Raw genomic sequence first — 21,318 nt, forward strand, 5'->3', positions numbered from 1 at the left:
CCTCAGCGAAACCAATATTCCCATTGTTATTGCTGCTTGCTGTGTGCTCCACAATCTCTGTGAGAGTAAGGGGGAGACGTTTATGGTGGAGTGGGAGGTTGAGGCAAATCATCTGGCCGCTGAATATGCGTAGCTAGACACCAGGGCGGTTAGAAGAGCACAGCAAGAAGTGCTGCGCATCAGACAAGCTTTGAAAATCAGTTTCATGACTGGCTAGGGTACTGTGTGATACTTCTGTTTGTTTCTCCTTGATGAAAACCCGCCCCCTTGGTTGACTCTAAATTCCCTGTAAGCCACCCGCCCTTCCCCCTTCGATCACAGCTAGCTTGCAAAGGAAATAAAATCACTGTTGTTTAAAAAACATGTATTCTTTCTTAATGGATTATAAAAATAGGGAGATAACTCACAAGGTAGCCCGAGTGGGATGTGGGAGAAGGGAAAGAAAAGGCCACTTCAAAACTTGTTGAATGACAGCCTTCTGTTGCTTGGGCTGTCCACTGGGGTGGAGTGCTTGGGTGCTCGGAGCCTCCCCCCTCCCCCCGCATTCTTGAGTATCTGGGTGAGGAGGCTATGGAACTTGGGGAGGAGGGAGGGCAGTTAAACAGGGGCTGCAGTGGCAGTCTGTGATCCTGCCTCCACCATGAACCTCCACCAGATGCTGGAGCATGTCCTTTTCATCCCGCAGTAGCCACAGCGTTGCCTCATGCCTCCTCTGATCTTCCTGCCACCACCTCTCCTCATGTTCATCAGCCACTTTCCTGTACTCTGCTATTGTGTCCCTCTACACATTCTGCTGAACTCTGTCAGTGCTGGACGACTGCATGAGCTCAGAGAACATTTCATCGTGCATGCGTTTTTTTCACCGCCTTATCTAAGATAGCCTTTAGGACGGAGGAGGGAGGCTTGAAACATTTGCAGCTGCTGGAGGAAAAAAAGGGAGTGAAGTATTTAAAAAGATACATTTTACAGAACAATGGCTATACTCTTTCATGGTGAACAATACTATTCACATTACATAGCACATGTGATTTTGGTACAAGGTCGCATTTTGCATCTTATATTGAGTGCCTGCAGCTTTGGTGTTAGAGATCACACACGTAGTGCTGGGCAACAGAATTCGGCTTGCCAGCGGCCATGGTAAGCCATAGTCTTTTGGCTTCAGCAACCTTCATAACAGGAGTGCCCTCCTCTCCCATACCAAGCAAAGCGCGTTGAGTTGGCTATTTAGTGCTGCAGTTTTCCTGTTAATGTGCAGCAGCAGAAACCAAACTAACCCCCCCTCCCCCCAATCCAATTCTCTGGGATGATGGCTTTTCCCCTCCCCTCACCCCCTGGCTGGTATCAGGGAAGAACCCAGCTAGCCAAATGCAAACAGCTCAGCGCCAATGGACCCCCCCCCACTACCACGTGGCTAACTGCAGGGAGGATTTCTTTTCAGCCACAGGCAAAGAGCCCAGTAGGAACAGGAACCTCTTAATGTCCCCTTAATTAAATTCCCCTATTTCAACCAGGTTACCATGAACGATATCAATCTTCTGAGGATAACACAGAGAGATAAAGAATGGATGTTGCTTGAATGCCAGGCTTTGTCATGCAGTAATACCAGATTACTTGCTACTAGCATGGCGTGGTAAAGTGTCCTATCATGGAGGATGGAATAAGGCTGCTCTCCCCAGAAACCTTCTGCAAAGGCTTTTAGAGTACCTCCAGGAGAGCTTCATGGAGATGTCCCTGGAGGATTTCCGCTCCATCCCCAGACACGTTAACAGAGTTATCCAGTAGCTGTACTGGCCACGAATGCATCCCAAGTCCTCAGGGCTACTTAATCATTAAAAAACGCTTGCTTTTATAACATGTATTATATTTTAAAAGGTACACTCACCAGAGGTCCCTTCTCTGGCTTGGTTGGGTTGGGAGGGTATTTCAGTCAGTGATAAAAAGATCCTGGCTGTCGGGGAGAATGGTGTGCTGTGTGCTCTCCTCAAGCTCGTCCTCCTCCTCCTCATCTTCCACGTCTGCAAAATCCTGAGGCATGGCGGAGAGTACCCCATCATCGGAGTCCACAGACAGGGGTGGAGTAGTGGTGACGGCCCCCCCCTAAAATTGCATGCAGCTCATCTTAGAAGCAGCATGTCCGGGGCTCTGTCCTGGAGCAGCCGTTTGATTCTTTGGTTTTCTGGTACGCTTGTCTGAGCTCCTTAAGTTTCACATGGCACTATATTGCATCCCTGCTGTAGCCTCTGTCCCTCATGGCCTCTGAGATTTTTTGAAATGTTTTGGCATTTCGTCTTTTGGAACGTAATTCTGATAGCACTGATTCCTCTCCCCATACAGTGATCAGATCCAATACCTCCCGTTCGGTCCATGATGGAGCTCTTTTTCGATTCTGAGACTACATGGTCACCTGTGCTGATGAGCTTGCCTGGCCAAACAGGAAATGAGATTCAAAAGTTCCCGGGGCTTTTCCTGTACACTTGGCCAGTGCATCCGAGTTCAGAATGCTGGCCAGAGTAGTCACAATGGTGCACTGTGGGATAGCTCCCGCAGGCCAATACCTTCAAATTGCGTCCACACTAACCCTCATTCGAAACGGCAATGTCGATTTCAGCGCTAATCCCCTCATGGGGGAGGAGTACAGAAATCAGTTTTTAGAGCCCGTTTTTGTTGAAAAAATGGCTTCACTGTGTGGACGGGTACAGAGTTAATTCGATTTAACGCTGTTAAATCCGACATAAACTCGTAGTGTAGACCAGGCCTTAGCCTCATCTGCATCAAAGATGGGGCAGGGAGGAAACTCCATTAGCATACAGAATGGAGAACAGAGATTCCAAGGCAAGAATCGCACTGAACTCTGGGACCAGCAAGGCAGGAAAGCATTGCATGATGGGGGATTTCTGCTTCAGATGTTAATGAACCCATGCCTGCACGCACCCAGCTCAGTAGTTATCAGACCAATTCTAGTAATAAATCCTTTATTGGTATGCAAAATACTGAAGCTGCCTAATTGCATTGTGAGCTTGGGAGTGCTGATTAACCCAGTTCTCTCAGACGCTCTCTGTTAATGTGTGCGTGTGTTCATCTGATTCTGGGGCTGGAAGAACCCAGCCCTAGGGAACACGGGTTCTGCAGGATAGCTCCACTGGGAGAGAACTTGCAGAAGGGAGAAGTAGAGCGCCGTATGAGAACACAAGTGACACAAGCAGTACATTGATAGAATTATAGAACATCCCCCCCCCCCCCGAAGAGTAACCCTAATAAATGAGTCTGTCCCAAAGTAATGGACAAATCTGGTAACAGTATCCACCTGTTGACCATAAACTCTGTGGGGGCAGGAACTGTCTCTTATTATACTGGTTTGCATGTACAGCACCTAACACAATACGGTCCCAATACTTGATAAGAAAATGTAGGGGATCGGCAAAGCAAGTAAGCAATGGCTATAATAATCCCATCCACTCTTTTTTTTATTACTTGTATATGCAGCACCAAGCAAGAGTGGGGCCTGGATTGGGGCCTCTAGACACCATCAGAATACATCTACTAACTAGCAGTGTCTAATAAATAACTATGCAGGTACTTTTAAAATGCAGATTTGTAATGTAAAGTTGTCTGTAACTGCATCTTTTGGGTACATCAATGCAACTGCAGCTTCCACATCGTGGAAGGTGCTTTCTTCACGGATGAGCTGTAAAACTAGAATTTTTCAGAAGTATCAGACTTAATCTATTTACCTTTCACTTTGTCCTCAGAATGTTGTTGCTGTATTTATACTGACTGAAGAATGGGTCCTGTCTATTACAAATTCATGGGCTGGCGGAATTGTGACATCAGAGGTAGCTTCCTTCCTTCTCCCATTTTTTCTTCTCTACCAGCAACCTGTAAAGAGATCATAGATGATTGGCATCATAGTTATAGGACCTAACGTTTTGTCCTTGCTCAGGATTGTTTTCAAATGTTTGAGGGTATACTGGACTTTGAATTCTAAATCCAAAGATAAGATCTTACTGCACCTATATAGGCATTGGCAATCTTTGTGTGTAGTAAGTAAAAATTGTTGCAGCAATGGAAGAACATTTCAGTGGAAATGTAATTTATTTCTGGCAGGTTTGAGGATATTATAATACAGGTATGTGTTTTTAAACAAGGACTTGCCTTTCCTAAACATCTTCTCCTATTTGATTATTAAATAAAGTGTCTAATGTTGAATTTGCAATTAGGTCGAAATGGTGAATTTGAATAACAATAGCTCCATGCTATTACAGATGCAATTCTGAGAGTCTTACTGAAAGATACACAGGGAAGAGACTCTGGGTGTTGTGAGAAAGTTCCTCCTCTGCTTTGGTGGGTCCTGCACTTATTGGCAGATTTGCTCGCCTCAGAGGTTCACGGCAGCCCTCAGTTTGGCCACTTTTGTGGCTCAAATCTGCTGTTCACTCACTCAGTTAGCCTCATCACTGGCCAGCATGCGGAAAAGGAAGAAGAACAATTCCCGCAGTCTCTGCTGATCCACTAGTGGATTGGGGAACAAGCCAGAGACCTTTCCCTCTGGTGGTACCCACAGTCCAGGTCAACTCTTCCAGTATCAAGTAGGGAGTTGGGGAAATGGAGGGATGGGGGGGGACCTGGGCCCACCCTCTATTCCGGGTTCCAGCCCAGGGCCCTGTGGATTGCAGCTGTCTATAGTGTCTCCTGTAACAACTGCATGACAGCTACAACTCCCTGGGCTACTTCCCGGTGGCCTCCTCCCAACACCTTCTTTATTCCCACCACAGGACCTTCCTCCTGATGTCTGATAATGCTTGTACTTCTCAGTCTTCCAGTAGTACTCAGCTTCTTGCACTCTCAGCTTCTTGCACCTCTTGCTCTCAGCTCCTCGCACGCACACCACAAACTGAATTGAGCTCCTTTTTAAACCCAGGTGCCCCGATTAGCCTGCCTGTCTTAATTGATTCTGGCAGCTTCTTGATTGGCTACAGGTGTTCTAATCAGCCTGTCTGCCTTAATTGTTTCCAGAAAGTTCCTGATTGTTCTGAAACCTTCCCTGTTACCTTACCCAGGGAAAAGGGACCTACTTAACTTGGGGCTAATATATCTGCCTTCTGTCACTGTCCTGTATCCACTGACTCCCTTGACGCCTTTGAGGAGCAGTGGGCACTGTCCGTGGTTCTCTGCTTGGTGTCCCCGTCTGGTTCCCTTTGTTTGACCCTTTGACCACACTCCTGTACCTGTTATTTCATTAGTTGTCCCCCCTATTTATTTGGTGTCCAGGTCCTGTGGATCCCCCTCTTAGGCTGGGGGAAAAGCCCGCCCACTTCCCAGATCCCAATAGGATCACTCTCTTGTAGCCATCTGGCCCGACCCTGTCACAGTGTCTGTTATTACAGTTGAATTACAGTTGCTTCTAGAGGCCCCAGTCAAGATCAGGGCCATATTCTTTGAAGTGCTGTACATGGATCTAGGAGTACTAGTGGCACCTTAGAGACTAACCAATTTATTTGAGCAGAAGCTTTTGTGAGCTACAGCTCACTTAGCTTATGCTCAAATAAATTGGTTAGTCTCTAAGCTGCCACTAGTACTCCCTTTCTTTTTGCGAATACAGACTAACACGGCTGCTACTCTGATACATGGATCTAGTAAGAGCTAGTCCCTGCTCTAACAAACAAAGGTGTGATAAAGGAAGTGCTATTATCTTCATTTTACAGGTGAGGAAGTGGGGCAAAGAAAGATGAGGCAAGTAGCTTGCTCAGGCGGACACACAAAGCCTGTGCTGGAGCCAGGAATTGAACTGAGATTGCCTGAGTCCCAGTCCTGTGCCTTAACACCAAATCATCTTTCCTTCCTTGAATAAGAAAAGCTTTTATTCACACAGAAATTACGTCAAAAATAATACAGGCATAGGGGAAATGATTGGCCATATAAATGGCATTTTGGGTGAATAGTCTCCGTTTTTAAATTAGCTTCTGTGTGTAAGAGAGGCTGTGAAATGTTCCAGTGGATTGACGTTCAATTTAGTTTCTCAGTTAAAAGTCTGTTACCTAAAAGTTTGCAACACTCCCATGTTTCTCCTCACAGCTTGCGCAATGTGGCACAGACAAATTAGGGTGATGTCTTTAAATGTCAGAATCTGCTTGTGTATGTGTGTGTGAAACTCTGCAATATGATAATATATATTATACAATATGACAATATATTTCCTTGATTGCCATCACTCTTTAAGATGAACTTATGGCTGTCAAGAGAGATTTGCACTTATACAAATGCCTGAAACCTGAAGAGAAGGCTTTATCAGTACTCAGTTGGAAAACTTATTGCATCCTTTTTGGATGTAGCAGGGCTGATTTTAGCACGTGCTTTGGAGTGCCCTATGTTGCTTGATGAATTGTGTACTGGGAGTTATTTCATGCAGTCCTTTATTTCTCTCATTTTTATGAGTGAATTTTAATGCTCATGGAAACAGAGAACTGTTATCATTGGCTATCGATAACAGTGATGCTCTAGACTGTGTGTGCACGATCTGTTTAGGAACTCTATCTCTGCAGTAACTGAGCACCATGCAAACATCAATGAATGAATTGTCATAACACCTGTGTGCAGTTGGGAAATCGTGTTATTTCTATTTTAGAATAGGGAACTGAGCTGCACTGTTTTAACAGCTTTAACCAGCTTAACACACATTAAAGGCACACTGCCTTGTCTATACTGGGATGTTAACACGTATTAGTTAATATCTTCCAAGTCCTAGATAAGGACAGAGAATCAAAGTGATTTGTCCAAGATCAGTCATGAAGTCTGTGCCAGGCCAAGGAATTGAACCCAGATCTCCTGTGTTCCAATTTAATTCCTTAAACATAAGCTGATCTTTCCTCAGTGCTAGCATGCTGCATCACTGTTATTTCAGTCCCAAGCAGAAGCTGTCAATTGTACCAAGCTGTGTAATGGCATTTTGTGATATGTGGAATTGTCTACTGGGTCCACTAAGAGAATTTTCCCTTGTGACCAAAGACAGTAATTTGAATCCAGGCTGCTAGAGATAAAAGGACAGTACACCAACTCCACACACAAATTACACTCCTTAGTGTTCTTTAAAGTGACACTTTCAGTCTGACGAGTAGCTCAAGTCCAAATTTTGGCCTTCCCTCTGCTCCAGAGGGTAGAATCTGATGGGGAAAAAAAATCTCAATTTTTAAATGTATTTTTATTGCTGTTTTGTTTTTAAAACTCAGTATAGTTGCCAAGAAATTAAGAATAAAACGGTGTCCTCTGTTTAGGCAGCACAAGTATAAAGACACAGAATTTAACAGAAAATATCTGCTATATTAAAAAAAAGATTCTTTGCCAAGCATAAAAGGTCACAACTGGTAAGGAAATGTCTTTTGCTCTCACATATTTGAAAGTAATAAAAGAATAAAAACAGAATAGTGAAAACAAACTGTGAAAGGTGATTAACGCCCAATTAATATTTAATCAATAGAGTTATTTTTCCAATAGCAAACAAGAGAATGTGAGTTCTTTCTTTATGGTGTGTGGATGTGTGTGGTAGGAAAAATGTGATGAGAGGAACATGAAAATGAATGGATTCAGGGTGATGAATGACGAAGGCTTGGAGTTATCAATCTTCTGGTGGTGCCACAGTCATTTTTGGGTAGCCTCTCTGTTCGTGGGGCAGCATAACACCACTGCTATATTATTCCTAAGTTATATGAGTGCTGATGCAAGTCAACATGGCAGTTACGGTATACACTGACGGACATAATCATGGTTGCTCTCAAAATGGAGGCTGAAATATAGCACACTGAGGTATAGCCCCCAAATTGTCACAATTTGCTCAAGTCCCATTGACTTTGTAAACAAGGTTAAACACATGTATTCGTTGGTAGTAGCTGGGCCTATACGAGTTAAATAACCTTGAAGTGATATTTCTTTTGCATCTGTGGAGTTTGCAGTCACTTCGTGGGCACGCTTTTCTTATCTAGTGTATGTATTTATGATTTCTGTGCTCTCACAGCTTTCTCGTATTTTAACTTCAGATTGTGGATAATGTTTTTTTTTCTCTCTTTCCCCTCCTCACCAGGTTTTCCTGGGAAACATCATAAGACCTAAACAAGCAACAGAAGTGAAGGTGAGTGTCTTCTCTCTTCATTGATGGCATAATCTCTCTAGTTTCTGTCTTGTTTTTAAACTGCTTTTATCATCAATACTGGTCTGAGTTAATGCACTGTGTATATTGTGATAGACCAGTGTGATGTAAAGGCTGCCTTGTAAGGCATTTAAAGGGGTAACATGGCATCTGAAAGTATGCATCTCCCACATACTAGGAACTGCAAGTACCATGGAATCGAGTCCCTTACCAGAGCATAAGTGGATTGTTTAAATTCATCAGGAATTCATAACTGTTAAAAAGAAATCTGTGCACTAGGCATGACTGTCCAATGAATAGCTGTCTGCAAAAGATGCAGTGGTTGAGCTAGGGTACAGACGTGGGGACCCGCATGAAAGACCCCCTAAGCTTATTTCTACTAGCTTAGATTAAAAATTCCCCAGGCACAAATTCTCCCTTGTACCTTGGGTTTAAGTACCGCTGCCACCACCAAGTGATTTAACAAAGAACCAGGGAAAAGGACCACTTGGAGTTCCTCTTCCCCCAGCAATCCCCCCACGCCCTTATACCCCCTTTCCTGGGGAGGCTTGAGAATAATATCCTAACCAATTGGTTACAAAATGATCAAAGACCCAAACCCCTGGGTCTTGGAACAATGGAAAGATCAGTCAGGTTCTTAAAAGAGGGATTTTATTTTAAAAAGAAAGAAAGAAAGGTAAAAATCATCTCTGTAAAATCAGGATGGAAAATACTTTACAGGGTATTCAGATTCAAAACACAGAGGATTCCCCTCTAGGCAAAACCTTAAAGTTACAGAAAACAGGAATAAACCTCCCTCTTAGCACAGGGAAAATTCACAAGAAAAACAAAAGATAAACTAATCTGCCTTGCCTGGCTTACCTATACTGGTTGCAATACTGGAGACTTGGATTGGGATGGGTTGGAGAAGATGGGGATTTCTCTCTGGCCCCTCTCAGTTCCAAGAGAGAGTCCCCACACAAACAAAGAGTAAAAGAAAAACCCTTCCCTCCTTCCCCGCCCCCCCAAGATTTGAAAGTATCTCCTTTCCCCATTTGTCCTGTTGGTCAGGTGCTAACCCAGTTATCTGAGCTTCTTAACCCCTTACAGGTAAGTAGGAATTCTAGGCTACCCTTAGCTGTATGGTTATGACATTGCTATTAGCATTTTATTAAACTGCTATATGGAACTATAGGAGGAGCATAAGAAAGGGAGTTATGGAATAAACTGAGGCCAGTTAGAACAAAAATGTGATTATCTTACTTCAAATGTAAAACTGAATGATTTCTGGCTAAGACAGAGAGAGAATGTCTCCAACTGTTCTGGGTAACTTTCCTACATCTTTTCTTGGGCACTTTTCTTCTTTGGTTACTTAATACCTTCTCACATACTGCTCATATCTGAAGCCACATAGGAGATGTTGGTCACTTACCATGATTTAAGACACTAATGTGGGGAGACTGGAAGCATCAGCTCCGGCATTAACTTCTTCCATCAACCTAATGTGCAAAAGCTCAAAGCCTCTCCTCAAACCCAGGCCTCCGAATACAACAGTTTGTGTTTCCAGTTCAGGTATGAATTCACTGCAGCGTTTGCAGTAGGTTAATAGAAGCTGAGTGACAGCTGTCAATAAGTTCTCCAGCACAAGACTGCAACATCATTTCAAGGTTCTGTTTAGTATGGACCCTGTCAAGGTTAGTCACTAATGCAAAAGAGTATGTTGCCAAAATCAAAGATTGCTCTCTTTTCCACCTTTCAGTTTATCCACTGTGACCGAATGCACCTCTGTATTCACATCCTACACACTATTGTTATAATATTCGTACACAATATGCCTTGCGAGGTATCATTTAAAATCTAATATCTCATTGGTCAATAATATCATGGTGAAATGTGTGTAGCAACATTATATGTAAAGTTATAAACCTAAGCTAAAATTAGGTCTGAATGTGTTTACCAGACAAGTCTGGGTAAACCATTTTCTAATAGACAAAGGACAAGCTGATGCCTCTAGCCAGGTGTCATCAAAGCTAATGGGCAATCACCTATCAAATGGCCATTCTTTGGCAAGAAACGGGCAGAAACAAACAGATCTGCATCTTAGCAAACAACAGCATGGAACCTCTTTCACCACTGGACTTCTTGTCTCTGTCCTCACAGTGGAAATGAACTTTACTTAGGGGTAACCCTCAGGAAAATACATTTGAAAGGGCAAATGAATGATAAACGTGAAGGGCAAAACACTGCAAGTTATCTCTTCCTATCCATCTCTCTCTCTCTTTCACCAAAGAAGACAAAAAGAAACAGCTGTTGGATTTGGGAGCACATCTTGGCTTGAGAGTTTGGTCAGCAGTGTTACTGGGAACATGGGGTAAGGGACTTCACCTTGAACCAAGTCTAATTTGTTTAAGTTTTAGTACTAGGAAGCATTTTATCTTTATTTCTTTTGTAACCATTTCTGACTTTAATGCCTTATACTTGTGCTCACTTAAAATCTATCTTCTTGTAGTTAAATAAACTTACTTTATTCTTTAATCAAAAGCAGTGTTGTGAACTATGTGGGCAACTCCATTTAAGGGACCAAACAGTTGTATATTGATCCCCTTAGAGGGGCAACAAACCTAATATATCTGGACTGTCCAGGAGAGGGCTGGACAGTGCAGAAAATACTTGTTGACAGAAAATCTGGATCTGGGAGTGTGTTCCGGTCACAAGTGGTAACCAAGGCTGGTGGAAGCCAGAGTGTCTGTGTGGCTGCATGCAGCAGCTAAACACAGACACTCAGGGTGTGACCAGTCTGCTATTAGACTGTTTGTGAGTGGCTAGGTGGGAGCTATGGCAACAAAGCATTGTGAGGCACCCAAGTTTGCAGGGCAGGGGTGACACAGCCTCTCACCAGTCTGAATTGCACCCTGGAATGTAATACCCACTTCTCTAGAGATGAAAACTATGAAATAAATGCCAACCATAGGAAGTATGCAGTGGTGTTGTAGCTGTGTCGGTCCCAGAATATTAGAAAGACAAGGTGGTTGAAGTATATGCTAACTACTTATGCTAAGCTATCTGTTTGATCTTGTATTTAACTGTGACGCTCTGAGTACCTTTCCCAGACCTGAAGAAGAGCTCTGTGTAGCTCAAAAGCTTGCCTCTCTCACCAACTGAAATTGGTCCAATAAAATACATTACTTCATCCACCTTGTCTCTCTAACCATTTATGGGTGCATATGGTTGTCCCATTTATCTCCTTATTCTTCCCATATATAAAATGATGTGCTAACAAACTGGTGGCACACAGGTGAGTCTCCTGCTTCTTTGGATGAGTGTCAAGAGACCAGCTTTGATTAAAATGCCGCCAGAACCACTGATGCTGTAATATTAATAGCCATGGTGGCATCTACAAAAATAGCTGTTAAATGGGGAGTAAAAAGCTTTCTGTGTTGCCAAAAATGTAATGAAAATGGAGCTGTCAAGTATATAATGTTAACCAGAATGATTGTGACTTTACAATTTTCCAATGCATTGGGTTTATGTGATGTATGGGATCGGAGTGTTGTAAAAGGTTAATGTAAAACCTTGACTGGGAGGCTTTAAAAGTGACAGCCATAGGGAAGAAAGTTTTCACTCATCCATGCACATGCAGGAATTACAAGGTGAGGTTCTTTGGACATTGCTATACAAGATGTCAGAGTAGATTATCATAATGGTCCCTTCAGCCTTAAAAATATATGAACCAGTTCCTCAGCAGGTAGAAATTGGTGTAATTTTATTGAAGTGAATGGAGCTATGCTAATTTACATCTGCTGATCATTGGGCTCTCTAAATCTCTGGTAGCATTCATGCAAATTATTGGTATTAAAAATAATACAGCATTTACAAGGAATAAGTCACACATGGGCTAATCCCAAATGATGAAGAAAGGCCAAATGCTAGTCTGTCCTCTTTGAGAGATTACAATCAACCTAAGGGCTGTTGAAATATATACAGTGGTGCTGGAACAATTTTTATTGTGGGGGTGCTGAAAGCCATTGAACGAAACTGTAAACCTTGTACATGACGGAAACCACTTCAGGGCAGGGGGTGCTGCTGCACCCCCAGCACCCTAGTTCCACCACTTATCAATATATACCAACCCTTGTGAAAGCAATGGAAGAATACCATTTGAGGAAATGTACAGGACTTTTTTTTATTCCGGATGACAAATGTCTAAGGTGGTTCATCTAGGGTACACACCGCTGGAAGATATGTTCACTACAGCACAGTCATTATCACAGTTTGTGCTTTGGTTTACTAGCAGAAACGTTATTACTGAATGCCACAAGCTTTCATTAATTGTGGACTTTACTCCTTCCCTGTCTCGCCGAACAAACAAAGCAGATGTAAGTTCCTTGCCACACTTTCACTATCCCTTGCATGCTTCAGAACTGGAGGGACAGATAAGAGTTCTGCGAATTCTCATTGCCTCTTACTGGCCGAGGAGACTAATGTTTCCCTTTTCAGCTTCCATGTTCCAGACAGAGCAGTGTTTACAAAGATGACTAAAGGGGGGAAGCTGTTCAGCATTGGATCGTTGAAGTGGTTTCCATCCTGTACAAGGTTTACGGTTTTGTTCAATGGCTTTCAGCACCCCCACAATAAAAATTGTTCCCGCACCACGGTATATATTTCAACAGCCCTTAGGTTGATTGTAATCTCTCAAAGAGGACAGACTAGCATTTGGCCTTTCTTCATCATTTGGGATTAGCCCATGTGTGACTTATTCCTTGTAAATGCTGTATTATTTTTAATACCAATAATTTGCATGAATGCTACCAGAGATTCAGAGAGCCCAATGATCAGCAGATGTAAATCAGCATAGCTCCATTCACTTCAATAAAATTACATCAATAGCTGTACGGACACCATTGTGGCTTTATGATCTGTGTGACCTGAATATAGAACTCAGTGTGTTGCTGATATCGTTTGTGTTTAACTCCTTGCTACTGTCAGAGGAGATGCTCTACCACTGGTTCTAGAGAAGAATCTCCATTAGCAGTCAGTCACGGTAGCATGAAATATCCTCCGTCATCTCTTTGGGAACTCCTTGTCTTATTTTTAGGGAAAAATGCAGAATAGCATTCACTAGCTATGCAAGACATGACTAGAAAGGCCTCCATCTCTGGCCCTTATTCAGTAAGGTACTAAACACGTGCTTAAAGTGGACCTACTCGCATGTTTAAACTTAGGCACATGCTTAAGCACTTTGCTGAATCCTGGGTCCTTTGTGCAGATTACAGCTCACGCTGTTTAGTGAAGCCTTGTAAATGCCTTTTCCAAAGGAGATCAGAGTGTATCCAGACAGGACAATTAAGTGGGTATTTATTTCACCAACCATTCACGGTCGGATTTTCTAAAGCGCCCAAATCAATATGATTTAGATACCTAAGTTGCTTAGGTGCTTTTGAAAAACCCCTGCTAAATCCATTGTGTTGCAGACAGATGGAGTTTGACAGATGAGTGGGCAGTGGGCAAATACACACAAATATGCACGAACTAGCTGCCATATTTTATTGATATATGTCTAACTGGTGACTGATTCTCAAACACAAAACCATTTCTCTGTCTCTGTCTCTTCTCTTCTCACTTGGGGGCGGGAAGGGGGTGTTGAAAAATATCTTATCCAGGGGAATGGTCTTAAAAGTGAACCTTGTAAGAAGGCAGACATGCTAGTGCTCTTCCACACAAGCCATGTGGCTTTATTTTTATACACTGCTCAAAATGTAATTAAAAAGGCTGGGGAAGTAAGGGTGATTTATCTTGTTGAGTGGTGTTGTGTGCATTGCAGTTCCATTTAGTAAAGTTAAAACACTGAACATCTACATTAGTCTGGTAGATGTAGTGTACAATCCTCCTGTTCCTACCCGTTTATCTACTAAGGGATCTGACCGGGAATTTTTACGTTAACAGAGGAATACAGGAGATTTATTTCTCTCAATAACTTGTGGTTTCTTTATACACATATTTTTGGTGGAGGTTGCTGCCATTTTAACCCCATGAATACAGACGGATATGAATTTCCATTTCATACTAGCAACCAAGGTGCTGCCTGGGATGAAGTACTCTACGACTTTGACTTGGGGATTCTCTGTGGGAGGATTAAGGAAGGATCCTTGAGATGTGGGCCTCTCAGAGGACCCTGACAAGAACAAGGAGTCATTAAGAAGCAGGCAGCGTGACATACTGCTGAGTTCCACTGGCTGGCCACAGGCTGCCGATGGAGGAACCAGAAGGAGCAAATGAATTTTGGATCCAGGTGCCATCCCTCAGTTCTGCAGGTGACATTGCAATGGATATGGCATGGGCATAATGAGTGAGTAAATTAGGAGGCCTCACCACACCCAGAAATTTTGAACAGAGCTGGCATTTGGTATCATGGGCAGCTACCCGTAATGCCAAATTATTTGCGGGCACTATTCGCCCATCTTGTCCTCCTCCTGTTCTGGTGAGCTGCCCTCATGCAGCCCTGGAGCTGACCTGGAGGCACCAGCATTAGCTGTTTGGGAGCTGGAGCCGCTGTATGGAACCCTGATATACTACTTCCTCTTCCCACACAGGTGACACTGTGTCCAACAGATAGTCCAATAGATCTTCCTTACTGAATATGACATTAGCAAATCAGAGCAGAGAGGAGAATGACTCCTGTATGCAGGAGACTTGCAATGAGAATGGGGGTGGAGGGAAGGGAGTAGTTTGAGAAGGAAGGGATAAAGAGGAGAGAGACAGGAACAGATTGGGTAAGAACATGGGGCTTAGAGAAAAATTAGAGTTTGTACAAGAAATGCCAGTTTTCGTTGCATGTTGCATTTTTCAACAAATAATAAGTAATGATACTGTGGCAAAGGGACTCACCAATTGGTGCCCCTCCTTGTGGTTAGGTGTGGTGTTTCAGGGTGTCTACAGCAGTGGCTCTCAACCTTTCCAGACTACTGCACCCCCTTTCAAGAGTCTGATTTGTCTTGTGAACCCCCAAGTTTCACCTCATTTAAAAACTTATAAAATCAGACATAAAAATACAAAAGTGTCACAGCACAATACTACTGAAAAACTGCTGACTTTTCTCATTTTTACCATATCATTATAAAACAAATCAATTGGAATATAAATATTGTACTTACATTTCAGTGTATGGTATATAGAACAGTATAAACAAATCATTGTTTATGAAATTTTAGTTTGTACTCACTTCGCTGGGGCTTTTTATTAGCCTGTTATAAAACTAGGCAAATATCTAGTTGAGTTGATGTAGCCCTGGTTGAGAACTACTGCTCTACAGTCCAGCTGGCCAGGTCTGCTGGTCATTCCCCTTTCTCTTGGCCCACCAGCCAGGTCCATCTTTGGTCTGCAGGCATCATAGTGTCTGGAGTGGCTCACAACCATGAGTGCCTTCCTCATGGCAGACTGTTTTATTTCCTTCATTCAGCCCACAATGTGATCGTCCTTACACGTAACATTTCCCAGGTGGGATAGGGCCATTAACCAATCCTTTGTATTTTGATTCTCCTTGATGGCCCATCTGATTTTGATTGTCCTTCTGGATGGAGGGGTGGGATGATTCCCATGCCTGAGTTCATGAGTTCAGAGCAAACAGTTTCAAAGTTATAAAACTGAACTTTCCTATTTCCTTCTAGCATGGAATACAGATGTTACAAGTGAGATTAATGCATGCAGCAACTTTCAAGCATTTCATAGTCTAAGTATGAAATACATTCTTATAAGACTAATACCTGTTTTGAGCAAAACTAACATGGAGGTGACCTGATCTGGTCTCCAGCTACGAGGCTGTCAGTTCTTAGCTAATGCCTGCAGCGTGGGCAAGAGCTAGCGTCTGTCTTGCCAGCATCACACCAAGGTTTTCACCCAATGGTCCCAGGTCCAATAATCTTTCTGGCCCCTTGTATCTGGAGTCTTCTGGCTAGTCCTACCGGTGTGGCTGTAAGGGAATCCGTCCCTCCCTCTACCCTGGGTTTCAGCCCAGGGACCCTTGTGGTGGGTGGTTAAGGTCTGTGTGGCTAGAGATCTTGCTCCTCCCCTGGGTGACTTAACTACAATGTGTCCATCTTCTCATCAGGAGGCTCATGTTTTCAGCAGGACTCTGTCCTGGGGCCCAGCCCTTAGTCACAGTCCACAAGGTAATAAAGGAAAAGAAGCTAAATTAATAGAAGCTCCAGTTTCTCTGTCCTACCCAGCTCCTCCAGTTATCGGTCCTACCATTCTATATTCACAGTTAGCTTAAGGTAGCTTGGCTTGTTACAGTTCTCATCTCTGGGAGCTGAGTGTGAGAGGTCTGACTTGGGCCTTTTGAACTGAGCAGCTTCTTGAAGGTTCTTCCACCAAGATTGGCATGCCTCACAGTTGTGGTGGGGCAGAACTGCCTGAGTCCAAAGCTGCTCTTTAACCCCTTCTTGCCTGCTGGGTTTTTTTAATACTCTGTCACAGATACAAATAGACCAGAACTGAAGGCAAACCCATCAGGAGCAGTGTTAGAGTGTTGAACCTAAGCTTCTGGGATCTCCTGAGGTTGATTTCTCAGATTTGACTTTAATGCTAGGATTTTCAGGTTTTTGTTTTTCATGGAATTTTATAGATGTTTTCTGCCAAACAAGTATATTCATATGTGACAACTCCACACACACACCACTCCAGATTTTCATTAATGGACAACATTTTGGCGCACACAACAATTTGTGCCCATAATGTTATGAGACCAGTTATCAATGGTTAAACGTCGAATGGTTTGTGCTTACAAGTTAGATAACACTACTAATTACTGATGAGCCTGATCTTGCAAAAACTTAAGCAACTCCTGAGATGCGCCGTGTGTTTTTTCTGTGCTTGGGATTCAACAGTCAGTGACCAGCAATCGGTGTACCTGCTTCGGGGCAAGCCACAAGCAGAGGCTAGAAAAGGCACAATTTGCACTGGGTGCCCTCACTCTTTTTTGAAACTGAAGTTCAACTAGTGCAAATTGCGGCTTTCCTTGTCTACCCTGTAGGTCTGCATAGGGGCAAGCTACACCAGTTCCTGGACACTGACTGCTGAACCATGGCTAATTCCAAATAGTCAAGGCCTCTAAGAAGTCAGTGAGAGTAGAGGGTACTCAGCACCTTGCAGAATTGGGCTCAATAGTGGCATCTTTGTGGGCACAGATCATGCCCACAGTACAGAAGCTGGCTCCCAGAGTCGGTTTGAAAATCTGCCCCACTATAGTGTGCTCTCTCTCGCGCTCTCTCTCATGTTTGTCACTTCAATATATGTGTATTTTTGATGGGCATTGTTGACAACTAGTTGCGGGCACTGGACCTTGAGTCTACCTTTCCCATGGGGAAATGAGTGCAAGTGTATGAGTACCTGTGTGTGTTTACATTTGTATACGGACAAAAATCATAGAGATTATAAAACAATTAATTTGGGGACTAAGCGTGGAATAAAGCTCCCGTTTTGGAATCTGTGCTGTTTGGTTTTTTTCCTCTCCACTTTTGTTTTCAATTCCTGTGAGAGATGGCTGTGCTGTGTCCTCTGAGCACTGTTTGGAAGTTGTGGGAACTAGGGTAGCTGTCAAATCTTTTCCCTCAACCCCTCCTTTGTAGCTGGAGCCCACAGCTTTGCCATGCATCTTAAACAATGAAAGAAAACAGTAGAAAAACTTTCTGGGTTTGGGCATTTGCATTATGTTGTCGTGGGTTGAAATTTTTATTGAACATTAAAAACTAAAATTTTGTAAACCAGTCTCAAATTCTCTACCTGTTTCTTTATGTTGGTCTCAAAACAGTGGGATATTATTCAATGACATGTAAGGAAGATACGTTGTTTTATTATATCTGTCCCTTTCTACATAAAAATATAGGCCAAGATTTTCAAAAGCAACGCACGATTTTTGGGTGCCCAACTCAAGATGGCTTAAAAAGGCTTGATTTTTAGAAGGCAGTCTGTCATTATTTTCTGAAATCCAGATCCCTCTTTAAGTTGTCTTAAATTAGGCACCTAAAATTACTAATTGCTTTTGTCAGTTCTTCCTTTCACCCCTCCCCCCCGCCATCTCTGTTTGATATATTAAAATCTCCTCTGGTCACTGAAATTATTCTTACTGCATGACATTTGTGGATTTCTTCCTCTTTATTTTGAGACTTAAAAGCTTGGGGAAGAAACAGTTGTGTGTGGGTTTGGGTATTTTATGTTTTCTTTTTTGTAAATATTATTTCTAAACCATTGCTGTCTAGTGATTGGATCACAGGCAATTTCTTGATCAACTGGGCTGTAAATAACAGAATAATAACTGGTTAATAATACTCCTAAGCTGCTACTTTACTTTCATTAAGGCATAAAATTTATAGGGGGGGAAAGATTTGCTTTTAACTACTGTGTTATTATTTTTTTAACCTTCAGTTTACAAGGAGTTCAACAGACTTTGTATAGCGGTAACAGACAAGCTATTCTTAAGAAAGCCAAAGCCAGTCTGGTATCTGATCTCTCACCTTGATCTCTCACCCTGATCTCTCACCATGAAGAGCATGATAGACAAATGTTCTCCAGCACAAACTGCCTTTTGTATACCTTGTTTGTTTCTTGCTTAACATAGAACATTGTTTGGTGCTTTCCCTTAACACCTTCCCTGCCCAGCTGATGCTGACTATCTGGATGCATAGCTTCGTACGTGCCCAATGTTGGGTGAGAAGTTAGACCTCAATCCTGTATTGGGAACTGCTGGTGTAGACCACTGTGCCCATGTGGATGACCAATGAAGTCAGTGGGACTCTGAAGATCTGGTTATAAACCCCATTTTAGGATATCTTTCTGTGCATCTTACACTACCACAGAAATTGAGCATCTTTGTTACAGAACTTAGGTGCTGCAGGTCACATGGACTTCGCATTATAAAGATTAGGCATATTATCCTTTCATTAAACTATTACCCATTCCAAGGGGGAAGAAAGTTTCTACTCCGATTCCTCTGCATATCTTGGAGGACAGATCTCCTTCTCTGGTGATCACAGCATGTGGACACACTGTAGCCACCAATCTAGCCTTATTGCGTGATGTCACAAAGGCTTCTCAAATGAAAACAAAAATACTTGCTGTCCTTGGGCATCCTAGGTATCCCTAAATATCTAGGAACTAATTCACCACTGCCTTATTGCAGTTATACTCCATAGATTTAAAGTGAGTTACACTGAGGGAACAAGAACTGGAGTAAGGTAGGAGTGAAACAGACAGCAGGGGTCTGATTCCAAATCCATTAACTTTCAGTGGACATTGCATCGGGCCCATAGTGATCAAATTAGACAAGCCTATTATTTGAACTTTGCTACAGTCTATTTAGTAGAATACGACTGAGACCCAAGAGTTGCCGCAGAGCACAAATAAGATTTTTTTCGGTGCCTCTCTTAACCTTTCTCTTTATTGTGGAAAGTCAGTAATTTGAGACATTGTTGGTGCCATCAACAGAACCAGCAGGTGATTATTGCTTGAATGCCTTTTCTTCATAATTCTGATTATAGAGAAGTGGCACAGTTGCTGTAATGCTAGTTGCGTACGGTCTTTTTTAGGCGGTCTTATTCTCCTCTAGATTTCTGCAGCTCACTGAGTTTCTGGTGGCTCATTGCAATTTAGAAAGAGCTGCTGGAGAGTCAGCTCATTGTAGAAATAGCAGGAGTGTGCTTACTAGGAATACTCCCTCATGGAGAGAGACATTTACAGTAACAGCATTTCTTCCACTTTATTTCCCACAGCACTAGGTTAAAGTGGCACGAACTTCAAGACATTACAAACTCACATCATTCCTTTGTTTATTTAGTGCCCTTTCCAAGTGCTAGGTATTTGGTGTCAGATAATGGGCCCACTGAAGGTATGTTTCATGTTCTCATGCACAGAATCGAACTGGAACTTGCCCCTTCTCCCAAGGTGCAGCATGCTCTCCTCTCCCCAACACCAATCCTTCATTCCTTAACCAACATACTGAATGCACTCAGCCAGCAGGGGGTAGAATTCTGGCACCAGACTTACTTAAAGGGGCCACATCCTTCTGTGCTGCAGAAACATTGCATCCGGTGCCTGAGGGACTCTGCTGAAAAGCGAAAAGAGGTGTCCCTATGAGCCAGGATTATTCTTTTGCCTTTTTGTGTTTCTTACAAAGGTCACACTTTTGCATCTTCAATATGTTGGGTCAGGCCTACATCACTGTGTCACAGGATTGCATTTTATGTCATTAAACCAGGGCATTATAGGTCGCATTGCAGCTGCTTGTTGAAGGGACACTTCAGGGTTGTGGTACCTAAAATTGTCCCAGAAGCTGGTAGTTTGTGACAGCTGCTTATTAATGCTAATCATAATTGCCTCCCCGGTAACTTGTGCTTCCCCCTTTCTGTTTGTTGTATCCACCTGCTGTCTTTCCTCATAAGATGAGAAACTCTTTGCGGGAGGGACCATCTTCTTAACTGTGTGCATAGCGTCTATCACAGTTGAGTCTGGACCTCTTACTAGGGTCTCCAGGAGCTTCCATAATACAAATAATAATGATTTTAATAATATTTGATCTTTACTGACAATTGTCCTACAATTTTGGATCTCACTTTACACATTCTGTGTGTTCCTTATAAATGCTTACAGATTTTTGCCACTGCCTAAAAGGATCTGAGCCAACCAAGGCTTTGAATTATTGAGCTCCCAGTGGTGAATATGACCCATTGTGTGTGTCCAGTTACGCAATTGTTTATTTGTATGCTGTCCTCTACTAAAGTACAAATGCACAGGTTTGAGTATAGTAAGTTATGCAGTAAGTAGGTATTTGTTTTCTTTTTGTTTTGTGCTGTATTTCCTTCTGCCTCAGAGAGATTTTATTTTCTCTTAAATACATGGCTGGAATCCTTAGGAGGTAGAACCACCCAATGTGTGCCAGCTGCTAATGTTTATTCCTTTGAACTTCGACATAATGGCCAGTGTAATCTTTATGATTTAGCTCTTGTAACACAGTCTGACTGTGATTGGATACTGATCATGAATCTGAGACAGTTCAATACGCTTAGCAATGTCCTTAATAAAAGGTCAGACAGCTGAGATTCCCTGTCAGTTTTGTAGGATTTGTGTGGGACTTGTGGTTGGGTTTTCTTTTAAGAACAGAGCTGAGAGATGTAGTGGTTTTATCTGCGACCAGAATCTGAAGGTCAGCCTAA

At 42.7% G+C, this 21,318-nt stretch overlaps 1 protein-coding gene across 4 annotated transcripts in view; it reads left to right on the top strand.

Annotated features, from left to right (window-relative positions):
- The window catches only part of TSPAN4 (tetraspanin 4), a 658,755-nt gene that overhangs the window by 297,437 nt on the left and 340,000 nt on the right, over nt 1-21,318 (top strand). For 3 of the 4 annotated variants that reach the window (XM_084632553.1, XM_084632558.1, XM_084632555.1), the window contains one exon: nt 8,072-8,119. The gene's annotated coding sequence lies outside the window, so the exon portion shown is untranslated. Of the gene's footprint in view, nt 1-3,749; nt 3,834-8,071; nt 8,120-21,318 lie in introns of all 4 variants that reach the window. The other variant, XM_084632554.1, reaches the window with a different exon arrangement.

This window comes from Lepidochelys olivacea (genome assembly GCF_965140295.1).
Source record: "Lepidochelys olivacea isolate rLepOli2 genome assembly, chromosome: 6".
NCBI classification, from domain to species: domain Eukaryota; kingdom Metazoa; phylum Chordata; order Testudines; family Cheloniidae; genus Lepidochelys; species Lepidochelys olivacea.